A 22,870-nucleotide genomic window follows, 5' to 3' on the forward strand; every position below is an offset into this window, starting at 1 on the left:
TAAAACATAATAACAACCTATCTTATCAAAGTGGATGTGTTTGTCTTGTGAGTCCACTGATATATCAAATGATGAGTTGAGACATTAACATATTTTTATCCTCATAGCTCTTAAGTTTTCTCATATTTTGATTTACATATTAGTAATGATGTATCGGAAGTTTACTATATGTATTTTAGATGTTAGCCTGAACCTATTAAAACATGTTTTGTCTTTGCCAGTTTATTCCTATAGCCATGTTATTCATTCTTGTTGCCATGCAGATTGTATAGGCAATATCATGTGTGAAATTAATAGATGTTTTGATTAATTAAAATAGATGTGTATGTTCTTGTATGTTCTTTCTTTTTGATTGCAGGAATAAATTGATGATGTTGGGAAGGCTCTCCTATCATGCCAGTTGCAGTAGGAGATATTCAAGGAGGAGACTGGAAGATCGAATCAGTAGAAATGTTGATGAGCATAAGGAACGGCAGAGGAAAAGTAATTGCACGATGTTTACTAATGTCTTACTCAAGTAGACATTAGTGTTGAAAATACCGCCACGATATGTTATGACTGTGGTTCGGCTTCGATCCACATTATCAGCAACTTAAATCCGGTTGTTTCCTTTCTTGATTAGTTATCCGCCTCTTCTTTTCGACGTGATATGTGTAATAGGAAATTATTGTTTTCTTTTAAATAAAGGTCTTTATCTCTTTTCAAAGGTTAGATAGAAAGGAGAAAAAATAGAGAAGAGGATTTTAGAAATAAAGTTACAAGTGTTTTGAGTTTCTTTTGATGTTGAATCATGTAATGACTTCCGAAGAACAATGAATAAAAATATGTTATTTTGAGCACTTATAGTTGTTTTTGGGAAGCCTGGAATCACTCGTCCAAGGGGGCCCACTTGGTGAGTGTTCATGTGCCTTTGTTAAAATTAGTTTTCTTCTTTAGCTGCAATAGACATTCTTGCATTAACAGTTCCTGCAGCCATCGGAAACAGATCCATTGACTGTTCCTGCAGCCAAACCAAAACAAAGTAATTTATGTTTAGCAGCATTGAACTTAGCCAGTATTGCTTGAATGAATTTATGTTAATGCATAAGTTTTCCTGTAGCCTTTCAATAGTTTCAATTCTTACTTATCTTTTTCGCATAGATGTTAGTTGTTGCAGTAATGCAGAGTAGCTATTGCAAGAACTTAGTGCATATATAGTGTAGACCCATTTCAAGTATTACATCTCTGGGTTGACAATCAAATGAACACTAGCTATGGAAATAGTGACTTTACCAATTGAATGTCCAAACTTCGGGTTGAGAATTCAACTGGAGTTATTATTCTTATTGTTGGGTTGAACATTTTTGGTGTCGTTGCCGGGGATGGTGTCAAACTAAGAACCTGTTATGGTTATTGTCTCTTCAGTTTTCAGTTAATTGTTTTTTCTGGCATGCTTGATTGTTCAAAAAAAATTATGAACCTACATGCATAGGCGAAGAAGAGATGTTCTAGGTGGATTTCTACCCAGTCATCCTAATCATGCAAAAATCAATTCCCCAGATATAAATCCTTTTGCTAAACTTTATTAAACCCCAGAGAACTTGAACCACCCTGAATTTGAATTTCTTGAAGGCAACCTTTATTTCTTTTTTGGACCACCAGAAGAAGAATTTCATTTGGTAACTCCCCCCACAAGTTCAATGCAAGGAAATCCACCTCCTAGTGGGAATAATCCACCTTTGTACCCAACATTTGAGTTTCCCATATCAGATCAACATGATAATGCTAATCTCAAGAACATTCCAGCTTCTTCCCTCCCTAAATTCTATGGATTAGTGACAGAGGATCCAAACACATTTCTGTTTGAGTTTGATGTTCTTTGTAGGAGTTTTGATTATACTACAGATGCCCATAGACTCAAAATATTTCTTGCCACTTTGAAAGAATCATCTTTAAGATGGTTTACGAGTTTGGGTAGTAGCACAATCAATACATGGGACGAGATGAAACGATTGTTTCTTGCAAAGTATAAAGACTATTGTAGAGGCACCGATTTCTATGGGGATGATATTTTTAGAATGACACAGAAAGAAGATGAGAGAGTCTTGAAGATTACCTGGAAAGGTTTCTGTTTAGTGTCAAAAAGTCCAAGCATAGCACTCTAAATGAAGATTCCCTCAAGTTGATATTTTTAAGAGGAATCAGTGATGAATGCACTGATGCTTTGGATCTTATGGGAGGAGGTGACATTACACAATCTACATGGAATGAAATAGGACAAATTTGTAAGAAGTATTCTAGATCAGCTTCTAAAAAGTGTTTCAAGCCAAGAGTTCCTTCATCAACATCTACTCAGTTGGATACACTCTCAGCTAAGAAGAAGCATGAAGAAGCTGATGCATTTCTTGCAGAATTTTGCCTTCATTGTAGACAAAGAAAAAAGGACTGCAGATGTAAAATGGTTGCAAATCTTGAGGTTCCTGACTTCAAGCCAATACAAGGTGAGGAATGTTGCTCAAAGAAGGCCAAATTTCCAAAGATAAGGTATGCCTCTGGATCCACTTTCTTTTTCTGGTTATAGTGGAAATTCTTATGTACCAAATAATCAATGACAATCACCATATGCTCAAAATTTTGGTAATTATCCAAACTTGTATGGTCCTCAAGGCCAAGGGTAGCATTTTGCTAGTCAAATGCCATAGTGGCAGCAGCCACAGGGAAATTGGTATCCACCTCAGGCACAAGGGAACCAATTTCAAGGGAATTGGCAGCCTACTCCTCAATGGAGGGGGAGTCAACCATGGACTACCCAATCTTCTGGATATCAACAGCCTATTCAACAACCACAACCACTTGCAATAATGCCTCCCCCTGTAGCCACTGTTGTTCCACCTAAACCAACGTAGTTGACCACTCAGCCACTGCCAAATCCTAATATTAAATCTCAACAACAACAACAAGTTTATTTAGCTGATCCTAATCAATACCCAACCTATTCTCTATCTATAAGTGATATTCACCTTAGATCCAGGACAACTCTACCTAATCCATCTCCTCCAATTATAACTGAGGTGCAAGAAGAACAAGAAATCTCTAATCCAACAACCACAATACCTTAGAAACAAAGATTACCCCCATTTCCCCAGAGATTGCAAGAAAAGGAAGTTCTTACAGAACAGGATCAAGGTTTTGATATCATAGATCAACTGAAACATGTATGTATTAAAATCCCATTGTTGCAAGCAATAAAAGATGTTCCTATATACAGTAAGGCACTTAGGTAGGCATGTCTAAAAAAACCTGGTAGGAAGAAGAAGGATCTGCAAACAGTGCATGTGATGGGTCAACTGGCAGATATTATGCTAGGAAAGGTTTCAATCTCTAAATATTATGATCCTGATAGTCCTGTTGTGAATATAGTCATTAGTGGCACTTAGACAAGGAATGTTTTGGTTGATTTAGGGGAAACCATTAATGTGATGACAAGAGAAGTAATGCAGCGGCTTGAAATCAATAGTCTCAGACCTACACCTATAGTCCTACAGCTTGCTGATAGCTCTACAGTTCGACCTGATGGTATGATTGAACATGTGGTTGTTACTTTGGATTCCTGGGAATACCCTGTTGACTTTATGATTCTGTCTCCAAAGGCGACATTCAGAGGATATCCGATGATTTTGGGAAGACCTTGGCTTGCCACGACTGATGCATATATTGAATGTAGATTAGGGGATATGACTATTTCAGATGGGAACTCTACAAAAACATTAGCTTTGTATTCTCTTGCTTAGCCCCAGTTTGATCAACAACAAGTTGTTTGGCCTACTTTGGGAGAAGAATCTGAGGGATTTGACTCTATTAATCACCTTATGTTGATTAATAGAGGACCATTCATGAAATTCCATGATGAAGACTCAATTCTTTATAAAATTCTGACAAATGAGTTAAAACAAGAACAACAATTGTAGGAGTTGGTACCAAATATTGCAGATTTAGACTTTCCTGCAGCCACTGATATATTGCACACTCTGTTGCCGTAGGAAGTTTGTACTTCTCATTTTTCTGATATATCCCAGATTGATCTTACTATCAAAAAAAAATTTGATTTGAATAAATATTTGAATATCAATAGTGATCTTGCAAATACTAAAAAAGTAGCACTCATGGACTTGCTTAAATGTCATAAACATGCCTTTGCATGGGATTACAAGGACATGGATGGAATAGATCCAACAGTTTGTACCCACCGGATCTATATAAAAGAAGATTGTTGCCCACTCAGACAGCTACAAAGAAGAATCAATCCTGCATTAAAAGAAATAGTTAAAGAGGAATTGCAGAAGTTGTTAAAGGCTGGGTTTATCTATCCTATCTCTGATAGTCAATGGGTATCACCTTTGGTAATAGTTCCTAAGAAAAGAGGAAAATGGAGGGTATGTATTGATTATAGAGCTTTGAACTTAGCAACAAGAATATCATTTTCCATTGCCATTTGTGGATCAGGTATCAGACTCTTTGGCTGGGAAGAGATACTTTTCATTTCTTGATGGATTTAGTGGCTACAACCAGATTTAGATAGCCCCAGAGGACCAAGAGAAGACTACATTTACTTGTCCTTGGGGAACATATGCATATTTTGTTCTTCCTTTTGGATTGTGTAATGCTCCAGCCACTTTTCAAAGAGTAGTGATAAGTATATTTTCAGATATTTTCCAAGACATCATGAAAATTTATATGGATGACTTTACAACTTATGGTTCTGAATTTGAAGAAGCATTAGGGAACCTGAAGAAAGTTTTGCAATGGTGTGAAGACTATATTTTATCATTAAACAATGTGAAGTGCTTCATAATGATGCAGGAAGGAATAGTCCTTGGCCATCATATCTCTATAAAAGGAATACAGGTTAACCCAACAAAAATTGAAGTTATTCAAAATATCAATGCACCGGTAAAGAAAAAAGATGTTAGAAGTTTCCTTGGTCATGTTGGATATTATAGAAGGTTTATCAAAGATTTCAGCAAAATTGCAAGTCCCTTATATTCTCTCCTTGCCAAGGATATGGAATTTAAATGGACTTCTTCATGCAATGAAGCTTTCTTGAAGCTTAAGCACGCTTTGACCCAAGCACCAGTTCTTAAAGGTTCGAATTGGTCTTTACCATTTCAAATTCATATAGATGCATCTGATTATGCAATAGGAGCAGTCTTAGGACATAAGATTGATAACTTGGAGAGTGCAATATATTATATTAGCAAGAACTTGCAGGGGCCTGAGTTAAATTACACAGTCACTGAAAAAGAAATGTTAGCAGTTATATATGCACTCAACAAATTCAGGCACTATATAACAGGGTATCCCATATTTGTGCATATTGATCATACTGCAATTAGATATCTCATGAATAAGCCTTCAATTACCGATAGATTAGCTCGCTGGTTATTATTGATGTGGGAATTTGATATCACAGTTATTGATAAACCAGGAAAGTCCAATGTGGTTGCAAATTAGCTTTCAAGACTTCAGTTACAGGAAGATCCTACAGCCATAGATGATACTTTTCTGGATGAACATCTATTCCTTATACAAGCCCACACTCCCTGGTATGTTGATATTGCCAATTATTTAGTTGCTGCTAAAATGCCACTTCATTTCTCTCCTAAAGAAAGAAGGTTGTTAGTTGAGAATATCTTTAACTTCTCATGGATTGTTGATTGTTTGTTTTATACTGGACCTGACCAAGTCATGAGAAGATGTGTAAGAGAGGATGAAACATATGATATCCTGCATGCATGTCAAGATGAGCCGTGTGGAGGAAATTTTGCTGCTAAAAGAACATCACTCAAAATACTGAATACAGGATATTATTGGCCCACATTATATAAGAATGCAACACAGTATACAAGAAAATGTGACAAATGTCAGCGCATGGGGAGACCTACTAAATCTGATGAGATGCCATTGTATCCACAAATACTAGTTGCACTGTTTGATAAATGGGGATTAGATTTTGTTGGCCTAATTGATCATCCTTCTAATAGATAATCTTACATTTTAGCATGTACTAATTATGTAACCAAATGGGTGGAAGCTCGCGCCATGACACATGCAAGAGATAATAAGGTGGCTGAGTTCCTTTATGAGGAGATATTTACAAGATATGGAGTACTAAGGGAAATTGTATCAGACCAAGGCCCACAATTTACTTCAACATTGATTGTAGCCTTGGTCAATGAATACAATATAAGGCACAAAAAATCTACCCCATATCATCCACAAGCTAATGGACAAGTAGAGATTACAAATAGGGAGCTTGAGGCTATTCTTACCAAGACAATAGATGTTCATAAAAAAGACTAGTCTCATAGACTTTCAGAAGCAATTTGGGCATACAAAACAACTTGGAAGACACCAATTGGTTTTACACCTTTTGAGATGGTGTATGAAAAAGCAGCAATGATCCCTATTGAGTTTGAGCATAAAACTCTGAGGACAACTTTGCAATTAAATATGACACTTTCTGAAGCACAAAAAGAACGTATTCAACAATTGAATGCTTTGGATGAATGGAGAAAAATGGATGTCCAACTGATAGAACTGATACAAAATCAAAGAGCATAGTGGCATGATAAATACATCAAAGAGAAAAAGTTCAAAGCAGGTGACTGGGCACTATTGTATGACTCAAGATATAAAGATACTATGGGAAAGCTGCAAACCAGATGGTTAGGTCCATATGAGATAGAGGAAGTTTTCAACAATGGAGTTTTTCGTTTGACCACAATTGACCCGGTTTGGTTCAAGCTTTTGGTAAATGGTCAAAAATTGCATCTTTATCATAAGCCTGCCAGCAAAGAGGAGTTCCTGCAGCAATTTGCTAAAAAGGATCAAACACAAGTTCCTATAGCAACTGATCAAGTTCCTTCTGCAATTGAGCAAAGTATTAGAGGTAAGGTTCCTGTAGCCACTGCAGTGAACATGCTTGCCACTTCATAATTCTCCACGCATCATTTCACAACAATATTTCCATGTCTTATGGAAATATTATTCTCCATAAATAAATTTTTCCATCCACGTCATCCCATCTCATTTCTCTATCTGTCATTTCATTTCATTTCACCATTCTTTTCACACAACTACAGGTATGTACATATTTTATTTTATTTTAATTAGGCATTTATGATTTCATTATGATTATTGCCTTTGCTAAATCCGCGTACAATTCCCTAAATCCTTTCAGCCTATGTGGACACGTGCCAAAGTAAGTTGCGAGGAGGGGGGGTGTGTTTTATGGTTCGGTTTCCAAAATTAGTAATTACTCATCCTTTTCGGTACCTTGATTTGATTGCTTGCCCTCATTCCTTTAATGAGATATTCTTTGGCATAAGAAAGTAATGAACTCTGCCACTAAATTTGTAAATAGGTATGGAAGTTTCAATCTTCAGTCTATAGAGTATTTTGGTTCTTCATTTCTCAGCTCCAGACTTTGCTACATTAACAAATTAAGAAATGGGTGGAGATCCAATCCGCCATGAACCAATATTCCATGATGCGTTGCTACAGGATGCTCTTTGTGAGCATTATTTCCGGCAGCATGGTTGGATTGTCTACTTTTTGAAAACAAGGGATTATAATGAAGAAATTGCCTCTAAGTTTATGCATTCATTCAACGAAGGTGAGGCTACTGTTAAAGGATTAAGGGTCATTGCTACAGAGTAGAGGATAGTTGAAGTTACAGGGTTGCTGCAGGAAGGAGAATTGTTTCCAGAATCAAAAGACGCTAGAAGTGCCAGAGCAGAATTTACACTCCCCACAGATGGACCTGTAATAGTGGATAAGCAAGGAACCGGGAGGGTTTCCCTTCCAGCAGAGTGGCCCCAGGTGGCTTTATATGTAATGAAGTACATTACTTGCGAAGGGAGGTATTCAAATTTGCATTCACCCCATTTCAAATTGCTTAGTCATTTACGACATGGGCGGAGAGTGAATGTTCCTAATTTTTTATATCACCTCATTTCCACAAGTACCAAAGAAACACAGAAGAATGGAAATCGTTCTATCAGCCATCATGGTTTGATAAAATTTCTGGTAGAACGTTCTCTTAGGGATGTTTCACAGATGGAATGGGGGGTATTTGAAGACATATTGCAGTTTAGGGTTGAAGATGCTCCTGTTGTAGATGAGTTAGCAGTTGAAAAGGAGGAAATGGGAGAACCCTCTTCTCCCATAATTTTTGCAGAGAATGAATTACTCATCACTGAAGGAGTTGTGACTATTACGGAGCAAGAGATGGTTGAGACAGACATGGAGCAGCCCTCCACTTCTTTTCAAAGAGAATCAACATCTTCTAAAAGAAAAGGGAAGGAATTAATGCAGAAGATGAACCTATGGTTCAGCTGCAGGAAACTCAAGTTTTCCTTGCAGCCAAGAGGTGTAGATCGAAGAGAAATACTCCTGTAGCAAAGCCGCATGTAGAAACCGTTCCTGCAGCCACTCCAAAGGTTTATGCAAGAAGAACTAGGAGTACTACCCAAAAAGTTCGTCCAGTAAGTGATGCAACAGAGGTTATTTCAATAGAAGCATCAGAAGAAGAGATCCCAACAAAGGTTGAAATTCAGAAGGAGGATGATGTAGACAGACTTTCAAGCCTGGCATATATGCCAGGACAGCTTGAGGAACTTGTTGAAAAAATTCCATGTCCAAAGGTAAGAACTATTAGACCTTCATCATCTCTTAGCAGTTTATCTATTGCATTAACATTTTTTAGGCAGTGGGAGATAGAAAGGGCTAGATTACAGGGGATTATTGACAAACAACATAAGGAAATTGAAAAAAAGGATAATAAAATTGAAGAATTAGAAGCCAAAGTTGATAAAATCACTAGTATGGTCCCGGAGTTAATGCAATGTAGGGCATCGCCAAGAGTTTATGCTCTACATTTGAAAGAGCAGTATTTAAATTTTAAATTAAATTGCATTGTCGGGGACCTTAGCGCTTCTTTAGAAACCCCTAAGGAATTTTATGATGCCTATCAAACTTCCCCAACAACTGTAAAAAATTTATTGTGTGAGCTTTACTTGCATAACTATGTTGTAACTTCTGATAGTGAGTGGAATCCCTTGTTATACATTGGGGATATCCACATAAAAGCCTTAATGTCATGGATTCAGAATGAGATCAACATGGAAGCACATGCTAGTACACATAGGGATGTTGAATTTGATTGTCCATTACCACTGAGGAAAGAAGCAAAAGAGCCAAGAGTTCTCTATTATGAATGACAGAAGCTATTGGTAAGGCAAGATGTGAGGAATCAAGTGTTGCCAATGAGGGAAGAAATATTCCAAGCATATGATCATTTAGTTCAAAATGAAAGTGTAGCTGCAATTGAAGGCCTAACTCAGCGCTGGAATAATTTGCCAGAAGAATTGAAACAAGGAGAATTTCATTCATTGCCAAATTTTCATGCAGCTGTGCAAAGAGCCCCTAAATATATCTAACTGGGTAGGATGAAAACCAATAACTGTTTACCTTTGATCTTTCAACCCCCTATACTTATGTGGCCATTATTGGGATGTAAGGTTACAGATTACCCCTATGACGCAGCTACAGAGGAGGTCAGATGGTCTAGATTAAAAAAGATGAAGGGGTTTTATTGGAATTTGCCTTCAGGAGGAACAGGTCAAGGAACCGTTGGTGACTTAAGAGTTAATGTCAGAATCATGAATTTTCCTCTTGCTGGAGGATCAACAAGATCTTAAATTAGGGGGGCATGATGAGTTGAGACATTAGCATATTTTTATCCTCAGAACTCTTAAGTTTTCTCATATTTTGATTTACATAATAGTAATGATGTATCAGAAGTTTACTATATGTATTTTAGATGTTAGCCTGAACCTATTAAAACATGTTTTGTCTTTGCCAGTTTATTCTTGTAGCCATGTTATTCATTCATGTTGCCATGCAGATTGTTTAGGCAATATCATGTGTGAAATTAATAGATATTTTGATTAATTAAAATAGATGTGTATGTTCTTGTATGTTCTTTCTTTTTGATTGTAGGAATAAATTGATGATGTTGGGAAGGCTCTCCTATCGCGCCAGTTGCAGTAGGAGATATTCAAGGAGGAGACTGGAAGATCGAATCAGTAGAAATGTTGATGAGCATAAGGAATGACAGAGGAAAAGTAATTGTGCAATGTTTACTGATGTCTTACTCAAGTAGACATTAGTGTTGAAAATACCACCACGATGTGTTATGACTGTGGTTCGGCTTAGATCCACATTATCAATGACTTAACTTCGGTTGTTTCCTTTCTTGATTAGTTATCCGCCTCTTCTTTTCGGTGTGATCTGTGTAATAGGAAATTATTGTTTTCTTTTAAATAAAGGTCTTTATCTCTTTTTAGAGGTTATATAGAAAGGAGAAAAAGCAGAGCAGAGGATTTTAGAAATAAAGTTACAAGTGTTTTGAGTTTCTTTTGATGTTGAATCAAGTAATGACTTTCGAAGAACAATGAATAAAAATATGTTATTCTGAGCACTTAGAGTTTTTTTTGGGAAGCCCGGAATCACTCATCCAAGGGGGCCAACTTGGTGAGTGTTCTTGTGCTTTTGTTAAAATTAGTTTTCTTCTTTAGCTGCAGTAGATGTTCTTGAATTGACTATTCCTGCAGCCATTGGAAATAGATCCATTGACTGTTCCTGCAACCAAACCAAAACAGAGTAATTTCTATTTAGCAACATTGAACTTAGCTAGTATTTCTTGAATGAATTTATGTTAATGCATAATTTTTCCTGTAGCCTTTCAATAGTTTCAATTCTTACTTATCTTTTCCGCATAGATGTTAGTTATTGCAGTAATGCAGAGTAGCTATTGCAGGAACTTAGTGCATATATAGTGCAGACCCATTTCAAGTATTACGTCCCTGGGTTGACAATCAAATGAACACTAGCTATGGAAATAGTGACTTTACCAAGTGAATGTCCAAACTTCGGGTTGAGACTTCAACTGGAGTTATTATTCTTATTGTTGGGTTGAACATCAAACATGGACATAAATTGTCTCAACCCAATATCTCAAAGCATTGACCATAGAGGATCAAGATTGTAGTCATAGATCACTATTTTGTTTCCGAAGATAGATAGTGAGTAAATTCCTAAGGATAACCACTTACCAATGTATTACAGTTACAAAAACCAATATTTTTTTAATATAATCCTAAACAAGGATCAACTAAGGGAGTCCTTGATGTTAGTGTGAAAACAAGTGTTTTACCTATCTAGCTTGACTCGGTCCTATAATTTACACTAAATTTAAACTCACTTCGGGAGACTTTTTTCTTTTTGCCTTACCTCATGTTGACTCTACATGTGTCATCACATTTATTCACCTTTGGAGGGGTAGTTAGACATTCATTCCTATCTTTTTAGCTCCTCATCCTTGCCTTTATATGCAAGGATTTTTTAAACGTTTTAGAACAATTTTATGATAATATTTTTTATCTTAAAAATTCTTTTGTGGAATAGTTTAATCTTGCAAGTTGATGTTGACTACAACAACATGGTATCAAAGTAAGCTTGTAAATACTTTCCCAATTTTGTTTAAATTATAAGGTTTTTGGAACCTGCATTCATATAATATATCCCAGAGCAAAACCAACTTCATAGTTTTGTTTAGAAGTTACAAAAATATATTTTTATATAAGGTATTATAGGTTTTAGAGAGAAACAATTTGATATTTTTGGAGGGCATCTATTGGAGGTTGTTCATAATTTGTATGACTTGTACGGATTTTTACACCCATACAATCCATACAAGCAAGTCACATTCATGTGGTTCAATTGTAGGTAATTTTTTTTTTTAATTATTTATTTTTAAGTGCAAAGTCATATGGGGCCTAGCCCCTAGTTTTCCCTAGCAAGGGAGCTTAACCCCAATAGGAACTCTCTACCCATTGTTTATTGCACCTCCAATTTCCACTAGGGAACTCTATCATCACACTGATGGGATCTTATGCCAACCACCAATTCTCTCTACCAGCTGAACTATGCACTACATAGGCATTATTGAACATATCATCACATAGATTCATCATAGAACCATCTATGTACCACCACAACATTTCTGGAAACGCAACCTCATCTTGAGGCCACCACAAAATCATCAAAGCCTATGCAATACTCCTAAAAGGAATATTTTTTATTTTTGGCATAACTTTGGCATGTGAAGTTAGATTTTCGACTTCTTATAGGCTTTGGAAAACTCTTTATGAAAACTTTGACATGGTGTTGGAATTTTTCTATGATTATGATGTTTTTAAATGTAATTATAATTTAAAACTCCTTAGTTTTTGTATTTTTCTATAAGACATATCTTTTGCCCATAGTATTGACATAAGGCAATTTAAAAAATATATATATTGGAAAAATATAAGGATTTTGATCATAGCGTCAAGAATTTAGTTTGGGAAGCTTATTTTTTAAAAATTTCTAAATTACTATGTTATAAAGTGTTGATTCAAACTTTATTTTTGTATAATTTTGTACTACAAACACCTTGTAATTTTTTTTATTTTTTATTTTTTGGTTGGGAAGGGGGGTTCTACTTGAAATAATCTTCTATAATAAGTGGTTTGTTAGGCACATTTATAGCGCCCATTTATATTTTTAGTGTAGTTCATAATGACTCAAAACAAGATAAATTGAACCTTTACTTTATAACAATTAAAGGCAAAATCAACTTCAAGTCATGAGAATCCCTCCCACTCAAAGATCAACAATTCACTCCCTCTTCCAAATTGGGTTTCCCTCCACAATAAAGAAGAAAATAAGTGATTCTTACATCTTTTATGGAAAATCAAATATATTGAGTCTCACTTTTTAAATGTCATAGTTCTATTTTTGGACACTTATAAGAACTCTACAACAACACATTTATTTGTAAACCATCTTAGATAAAGTCTCAAAATTGATTTTGTGTTCTTTTGGGGGAATTTTGCACATAATGTTGTGCCTTTTTGTACTCACACTATACTATCAATAGATCTGCCAATACCTCTCCCTTGTCAACATTATGCGATTTATCATCACATGATTATGTTAATGATATTTTGTTTTCAACATAGGAATGGGAGCAACCTTCTACTTTTTTCAATTGATCAGAATTTATGAGATTGGTAATTATGTAAAGCACCACATGTACATATAGTATTGTTGATAGAGTCACTTGTTGGAATATTTTTTTTTTTTCTCTCTAATCATGGTATGATCTATATTTTCAACTTAACATATTATTTTTCTTGTGTCATCTATACATATATGGTTAATTAGTGTAATTCAAGACACATGTGTATTGTTTTGTGCCTCTTATCCTAGCTACATTCATTGGATGCTTCTTTCATTCTATTGGAAACTTGTTCTTCTGTGGGAAAGTTTATAGGTTCTACATGCTTCAATATTTCATGTTCCTATCTCTCCAAGACAACTTTTAATAAAGGTTTATTTATCATTCTCTTTCTCTCTTTTGAGAGTAGTTTTTTTAATTAATTTTTCTCATTTTCTCTATTGGAAGAGACTTTATTGTAAATTAGTACCTCATCAAACCTTGTTTTCAAACTCATTTTTATAGCCTTTATATTTCTCTCTAAATATCACTTAAGGGGAGTGTTATTGTAAAAAAATGTTTTACTTATCTAGCTTAACTAGATTCTATTCACACTACAGTTAAGCTCACTTAAAGAGATTTTTTATTTACTCACCTCATATGGACTCTACACATGTCCTCATACTTGTAATAAGTGTGTCCACATGTGTCTCACATTTGAAGGGGTATTCAAATTTCAATCCTACCTTCTCACCTCCTTATCTTTGCCATTATATGCCAGGTGTCTTTGTACATTTTAGAAAACTTGTATACTAATAAAATGTATCTTGCATATTCTTTTATGTAATGGTTTGATCTTGCAAATTGATCTTGGATGCTCTAAAAATTGACATACCTGAAGGTATATGATGCCCAATTCCATAATACAAAGGTTTTATTTAATGGCATGGCTTGAGAATACTAGCTTTCATCTCTTTAATTGGAAACATACATAGGGAAGCCAACTTATATTATAGTGCTAACTTTGCAAGGAATGTATACAGTCCATTGAAATGGTAGTTTTGATCTAAAAAAAAAATAAAAAGAATTAATTGAATTCTAATTATCAAGATCACACAAAGTACAAGAAAAGAGAATATGCCAACTATTCTCGAATAACACAAGTGATTAGGTTTCTTTTGATTCTTAGGATCACATAAGTGGAAGAGAAGAGTATATAGAAGCCCAACCACACAAATATTAATACACAAATCAATAACTAAAAATTGATTTAATGTCAAGTTATGGCAAGCAAACTTATAAAATAAGAGTTAATAATTTAATTTTTTTAATCTTGGACAAATGAGAAACGTATACAAAGAGTTAAGATGATGTAAGCATCAATATAAAACAATACAAGTCAAGAGTTAGCAAAACAAAAAAAAAATCCCAAAATAATATCTACAAAGCATAGAAGCTAAATGATAGTCATAGATGCCATAGATTAAATAAAGGTATTATAAATTAAATATAGATGCCAAAACTTGCAAAACTACTATTAGGAAGCACATATGCCACACACAGAGTACAAACACCATAGATCGAACATATACACCACAAATTAAATGCAAACATTAAAATCTATAAAATCATAGTTAGAAATCACAAATACTATAGATTGAGTGAGACGCCACAGGTTAGCATAGATGCCAAAGATTGAGCACATATGTCAAAACCTAGAAAACATTAGTTAGTTAAAAATATAGACACTAATTATTAATAATAGATGTTGAAGATTGAAAGGAGACGTTATGGCATATGTCACAAGTGTCAATATAGAAAATCAACTAACAAACCTATGAATTTCATATTATCAACTTTCAAAATTCCTACAAAACCAAAAAAAATCTTGAGGACTAAGGGGTCTCACTGGGCAAATACAAAAATATTAAAATGATATTAAACACTTATTCTAAATCAATAAAAAAACCTTTAGATTCTCGGGTTATTAATAAAAAATCACCATTACCGACCAAAAATAAATAAAAAAACCTTTAGATTGAAAATGAAGAAGTTCAAAATAAATAATTATTAAGTTTTCACTTAGCAAGCAAGTGATCGCCTTTGTTGGATGGATTTTCTCATGCATGTGGTAGATGTAGTTGCTCTTGGATCATTCAAGATCTTAGTAGCATTTACTTGTAAATCTTGCAAGATGATTCCCTTGTATGTGCATGCTTGATGTGTGATTGATGCTTGATATGCTTGCAAGATGATTCTCTTGTTTGTGCATGCTTGATGTGTGCTAGATGCTTGATATGCTTGATGATCTGTGTGTGTGCCTTATTCTTTATCTCACATGTGTACTTATCATGCTATATGGTCGGTTTATTATCTTATTGTTTGTTGAGGAATAGGGATTGGGAGCTTAATTTATAGGTGCTAAAGTGAGGGTGTAAATGCTTAAAATTATATGATGAATGGATGATGGAGATGCACTTAGGGCACTAGATCATATGCAACGAGACATTTAATTTAAATAGCATGGACTTATTTATTTTAATTTTGGAGGGATAACTTTATTTAAATTTTATTTAAGTGGGTGAAAACAATTGATTAAATTTAATAGTGGGATGGAAGTGGATTTAGTTTATTTATTTTAAATAACAAGATGGAAGTGAACTTAATTTAATAATGAGATGGGAATGGATGTAATTTACTAATTAGTAAAGTGAATTTAATTAGCGGGGTGAATAAAGGAGTTTTGTGGATAAGATTAATTAATTATTGTGATGACAATAGACATTATTTTAGATCCGATGTTTCTATAAGATGATGATGATATTTTGGACAATGATGATCCTCATAATTTTTTTTAATGATGTATGACTCTCACTATATCATACATACTTGTTTGCCTATATTTTACGTTTCATTACCTTTCACCTAATTTTTTTGACACTTTGGTATGTAGATTATGTCTTGTTTGTTGTGTTTCACTTGTTCATTTCACCTTCAATATTTGGTTACATGTTGACCTCCTCCCACTTGAGGAGCATTTGCTTCTTTACCTTTGTCTTGCTTGATACATTTTCTCTTGTGCTTCTTTACATCTTTTATATACTTTTACGTTTTGCTTCACTCTTGATGTTGCCTATATTTTTCATTCTAATTCATTATTTACTTACTAAATTTATACTTTACTTGTACTTCTTTATGCTTATTTATCAATGATTTTACTATCCATGTCTTACCACTTTGTGGTGCAAGAGAAGCCAAAGACACAAATGACGCCTAAAGAGTCTAATATCACCCATGAGGTGAAAATGTAATGACCTTGTCACATTGACATCATATGTAGTAGGTTGATAGGTTTGTGAGTCCATAAGACCCAATTGATGTAAGGCATTGTCATGGTTGCATTTTATAAGCCACCATGGACAAATGACCATGTGGGTCAGTAGGAGTCTAGGAATGAGTTAAGAATTAAATATTGGTCTTAGAAACATCAGACCAATCCTTGGAGTAGGCCGAATACACCTTGGAGTCGCCAAATTTGAAAAGTGCAAGTTGACAACTTTTGTTGTCATTGCAAAATGTTGTAAAAAAGGGTAACTAATCCTCCAACGATTCCAAAGTTTGAAAAGTGGTTGGAAACCATTAGGGAGGCTATATTAGGCCCACTTGGATTGATTCCAGGGGTTTTGTTGTTGAATTTGTTGAAATTGGTGATGTTTTGGAGTTTTGGAGCAATAAAATATACTTGGAGTTTCTTGAAATTTTGCGTGTTTGATGTTCATTTCTGACCGGTATGAATTTGTGGATGCCTAAAACCAATTGTATGAGTTAGGGAAGTATCTTACCTTTCATTTGAATTAATTTTGAGGTCTTGTAACAATCAGGCTGTAAATATCCATCGAACCCTATCCAGACCGGTCACAAACCCTGCCAGCACCTAGGGTTTCATTGTAAAAATGCCCTTAATTTGACATTTTCACCAGAGGACCAAACAAAATATGGGAAAATGTTAGAGGGGAAATTGTACCATAATATTTTGGTGTTGGTTTGTAGGGAGGCTCCAAGCCCGAGGAGATTGAATTGACCCTAGGCGGGCATCTCTATGTGACTGCCTGAACTAAAGAAGTGAAAATCACTTGCAGTAGGAAAAGAAGATGGGATCAAGTCCTGAAACCTTGGATTTGGTGGTTTGACACATTAACCCACCTTTCAAAAGAGTTGGTTTAGTCGAGGAACTAATACAAGGGGTACTTTCTTTATAAATTAGGCCTAATTGGCTTAATTAGGTGTGGAAGGACAGTAAGGATATAGACCTTTCAAACTTGGGGTTAGGGTCTAATATTTTGGGGAAATGTGTAAATTGATAAAGGGTATCTGAATATTCCCTTATCTTTTCTTGTCTTTTGAAATTTTATTAAGTTGTGTGTGGAGAACTCAACTGGTAGGGCTACTAGACAAATAGGACAGTTGTGAGACAAGTACCCCCTAACACATTTGACAGTCAGATCTTATGGATATTTTGAGTTGGTTGGATCACCAATAGACAAAATCCAATAGGTTTTGATCCCACCAGCACCAAAAGATTGTCTACCATTCACACAAGGGTAGAGTATTTTCATCCCACGGGTACCGGAAGATACTAATCTTTTATGGATTCGGTCACACAAATTGTTGTGTGAGTTGAGAAATTGGTAGGTGTGTTGTTTGAGACCTAGAACAAATAAAACAACTTGATCTGGACATAGTATTTGTGGGTGAGAGAAGGTTATCACCTAGTTTGTTGCCTGGCTCTGCATCATATTGGTATCAGAGCGAGTTGGATCACTTGGGGAAAGTGATTTTTGGTGTATGTTCACGGAAGGAAGTGAGGGAGAGGCTAGAAACATGCCTCCTAATATTATGTCTCAAGATGCCATCAAGAAGTTGTTTGAGGAGATGTTTGAAAATAGAGTGAGGGAGTTAGAGAAGGCCAAGGGCAAAGGAAAGGAGGGTGAATGTGACTCTGATGGAGAAGAAGAACAGGGGGGAGAAGAAGAAACCCCAAGATAGGAAGCTGAGTTACATGCAGATCAAAGAGCATTTGTTGAGGTCCTAAAGTCCATTGGCAGAGAATCCTCATCAAGTAAAGATGACATCCCTATGTTTAGTGGGAAAATGAATGCATAAGAAGTGATGGATTGGATTGAGACATTGAATAACCATTTTCAATGCAAGGAGACCCCTAAGAATAAGAAGGTTATCTTTGCTAAGTCCAAGATGAAAGGAGCAACGCTCACTTGGTGGAATTACCTCCAAGGCGAGAGGGTGAAGGAAGGTAGAGGTATGATAACCTCATGGGATAGAATGTTGGCAAAAGTGAAGGCACAATTCATCCTAGTAGACTATGAAGTCCAAGTCTACAAGAAGTTACAAGGTTTGAGACAAAAAGACCTTGATGTGAGTGCATATATTGAGGAGTTCCATAGGTTGAGTCTAAGGACCAAACACCATGAGGAGGAACTAGAGAAAGTGGCAAGATATCTTAGTGGATTGAAATATAGTATCCAATATGAGATTAACATACTAGCACTTGAGATAGTAAACAAGTGCATTCAACTAGCACCAAGGGTAGAGGAGAAGCTAAAGAGAAATAATGATCAGAATAACAGAGGTAGAGGGGGCAGGAACTTCAGAGGCAGAGGCCATATAAATGGTAGAGGACAGAGTCCTAGGCCACAAGGAGAGGCTAATCAAGAAAGACAACATGGAGATGGTAACATGAGAGGGATTTTCAGAGGAAGAAGACCCAATCATAGAGGTAGATTTTGTGGAAGAAGCTCAGAGCCTTTCAGATGCTACAACTATAATCAAGTAGGTCATGCCGCATCCATGTGCCCTGAGAAGACCAAATCAAGCTCCCAAGGAGAGAGGAGAACACATTTGGCTCAGGACATTGATTGTCAGAGTGTCAATTCACCTAATTCCTATGGACTTCTAGAGAGAGGAGAAGCCTTGATGATGAGGAGAACATTGTTGAAGGTACCAAGCAATACTGAACCTCCACAAAGGAAGACACTCTTTCGGACCACATGCAAAGTAGGAGGCAAGGTATGTAAGGTTATAATAGATTTAGGTTCAACTAAAAATTTAGTGTCCTTAGAAATGGTAGAAAAACTAAAATTGAGAAGAATTCCTCATCCATTTCCATATAAAGTTTCTTGGCTTACTAAAGGAAAACAAACCTTGGTAGAGGAGCAATCATGGGTTGAATTTCAGATAGGAGTGTACAAAGACAAAATTATGTTTGATATTATTGAGATGGATGCCTATCATCTTCTTTTTGGGAGGTCATGGCAATATGACCTCAAGGCCCATCATGATGGACACAAGAACACCTACTCCATCACCAAAGATGAAAAGGTGATTTAATTGATACCCTTGCCTGATAACAGTGAGGATCAGAAGGAGAAGGAGGCTAAGATCATGATCATGAAAGGAAAAGAGTTCCTCAAAGCAATCAAGGAAGAAGAAACACCTTGGTTTGCAATGATGTTAGTACCAAGGCAAGAAGAAGAACCCATTGTAGATGGCAAGGTAGAAAAGAAAAGGGTGACAGTCCCTAAGGAGGTGAACAAAATGTTGAGAAAAAGCAAGGACATAGTTGCAGAAGAGTTTCCAAGGACCCTACCAGGAGATAAGCCATTGCATTGACTTCATTCCCGGTGCCACCTTACCGAACAAGCCAGCCTACAAAATGACTCCCCAACAAAATGAGGAAGTTCCAAGGCAGATCCAAGAGCTGCTTGATAAAGGTTTGATAGGGAAGAGCTTGAGCCCTCGTGCAGTCATGATTGTCTTAGCACCAAAGGAGGGAACTTGGAGATTATGCACTGATTCCCGGGCCATTAACAAGATAACCATTAGGTATGAATTCCTTATGCCTAGAATAGAAGATTTGCTTGATTGTTTAGGAGGTGCAAGATATTGTTCCAAGATTGATTTAAAAAGTGGTTATCACCAAATAAGGATTAGAGCAGGTGATGAGTGGAAAAATGCTTTTAAAACAAACGAAGGGTTGTATGAATGGAGGGTGATGTCATTTGGGTTGTCAAATTCCCCTAGCACTTTCATGAGACTCATGAATGAGGTGTTGAAGGAGTTCACTGGTAAGTTTGTCATAGTATATCTAGATGACATCCTAGTGTTTAGCAAGACAAAGGATGAGCACATAAAACATTTGGATATGGTCTTGAGAAGGTTGAGTGAAGAGAAACTAATGATAAACATGGAAAAGTGTGTGTTTTTGCAGGAAGAACTGACTTACCTTGGGTTTGTGATTTCTAGAGGAAATATGAAAATGGATGCTAATAAAGTGAATGCCATTCTCACATGGCCAAATGCTAGAACAATTGGTGATGTAAGGAGTTTTCATGGCCTTGCTACCTTTTATAGGAAGTTTATCAAGAATTTTACCCAGATTTGTGCTCCCATGTTAGAGATCATCAGGGGTGGATAAAAGTGCAAATTTTCATGGACCAAGGAGGCGGATGAAGCATTTGAAATGTTGAAGAAAAGGTATCCCAACAACCGGTTCTTACCTTACTCATTTTTGACAAAATCTTTCAGATTGAATGTGATGCAAGTCATTTGGCAATAGGTGCAGTACTTAGCCAGGAAGGTAGACCAATTGTGTTTTTTAGTGAAAAGTTGAATGATGTTAAAAGGAAATATTCTTCCTATGATTTGGAGATGTATGCATTAATTCAAGCACTAAAGAAGTGGAGGCACTATTTGCTTCCCAAAGAGTTTGATGTGTATACAGAAAATTAGGCATTAAGCTTCCTAAATAGTCTGGAGAAATTGAGCCATAAAAATATGAATTGGGTTGAGTCCATTCAGGCCTACACCTTTACAATCAAACACAAGAAAGGTGTCTCAAACAAAGTTGCAGATGCTCTTAGTAGGAGGGCACTAACAGTTTCAGAAATCCAATTAGTGTGGGATTTGATTCCCTCAAGGGTATGTATGTCGCAGATGAAGATTTCAAAGACATATACAAGGTATGCACTGAGTTTGGTAGCAGGTATCATTTAGAGTATTCTGATTATTTGATTCAAGATGGTCTTCTTTTCAAAGGATGCTAGTTATGCATCCCAAAATGTTCAATGAGGGATAACATAATTAAGGAGAAGCATAGTGGTTGCATAGGAGGACACTTTGGACTAGAAAAAATTATTGAGTTGGTGAGAAGATTTTATCACTGGCCTAAATTGTAGGCAGATGTTAGAAAATTTGTGGATTCATGTGTGGTGTGTTAAAAGGCCAAAGGGACAACAACAAACGCAGGACTATACCAGCCATTGCCCATTCCTTCAAGACCTTGGGAAAGTGTGAGCATGGACTTTGTGATGGGTTTACCAAGAAATCAAAAAGGTTTTGACGGTATTTTTGTGGTTGCTGACAAGTTTAGCAAGATGGCACATTTCTTGCCATGCAAGAGCACAAGTGATGCTACATATGTTACAAACCTTTTCTTTAATGAGGTTGTGAGAATACACGATTTACCCTTGAACAATATGTTAGACAGAGATGTGAAATTTGTAGGGCATTTTTGGAGGACTTTATGGAGGAAGTTAGGCACAAACTTGTCTTTTAGTTCAACTTATCATCCCCAAACAGATGGCCAAACATAAGTAGTCAATAGGTCACTCGAAAACTTGTTAAGGTGCCTCACCAAGTAGCATGGTGAAAAGTGGGATTCCATCATCTCCCAAGCAAAATATGCCTATAATGACTCTATTAATAGGAGTACAGGAAGAAGCCCTTTCCAAATTGTCTATGAGTTGAATCCAAGAGGTGTGCCGGAATTGAGAAACCTACCCTCAACTGAACATATCAGTGCTTGTGGAGAAGAATTTGCTGAAGGGATAAAGGAGATCCATGACCAAGTTAGGATGCAATTGCAAAGAAGTACAAAGAAGTACAAGGAGCAGGCTGACAGAAGAAAGAGATATGTATAGTTCCAAGTTGGAAACATGGTATGGGAAAATCTGAAAAAGGAGAGATTGCCAGAAGGGAAACACACAAAGCTCATGATGAGGAAGGTTGAACCTTTCCAAATACTCAAGAAGTTTAGGAACAATGCATATGAAATCCAATTACCTTTAGATGCATGTATATCCCCAATATTTAATGTTGCAAATCTGACACCATTCAAAGGTACAGGGCAGGAAGATGGTACATTCCCGGTGGAAGATGTTGCAGACATACTGAAAGACTTTCCAAGTCAAGGGCTACCCAAACTTGAGAGGAAATTGGACACCAAGATTGTGAAGAAAAATATGAACAAGGTCTATAATCAATACCTTGTAAAGTGGCAAGGAATCCCTGAGGCATATGTAGTATGGATGGATGAAGAACAAATGAAGAAACATGGGACTACATTGCAAGAACTTATCTCAAGTGGACTTGAGATCCAACTACCCAGGGAGTATGGTGCATGACCACCCAAAGACACAAATGACACCTAAAGAATCTAATATCACCCATGAGGTGAAAATGTAATGACCTTGTCACATTGACATCATATGTAGTAGGTTGATAGGTTTGTGAGTCAATAAGACCCAATTGATGTAAGGCATTGTCATGGTTGCATTTTATAAGCCACCATGGACAAATGACCATGTGGGTCAGTAGGAGTATAAGAATAAGTCAAGAAATAAATATTGGTCTTAGAAACATCAAACCAATCCTTGGAATAGGCTGAATACACCTTGGAGTTGCAAATTTTGAAAAGTGCAAGTTGACAAC

Source organism: Cryptomeria japonica, chromosome 3, assembly GCF_030272615.1.
Source record: "Cryptomeria japonica chromosome 3, Sugi_1.0, whole genome shotgun sequence".
NCBI classification, from domain to species: domain Eukaryota; kingdom Viridiplantae; phylum Streptophyta; class Pinopsida; order Cupressales; family Cupressaceae; genus Cryptomeria; species Cryptomeria japonica.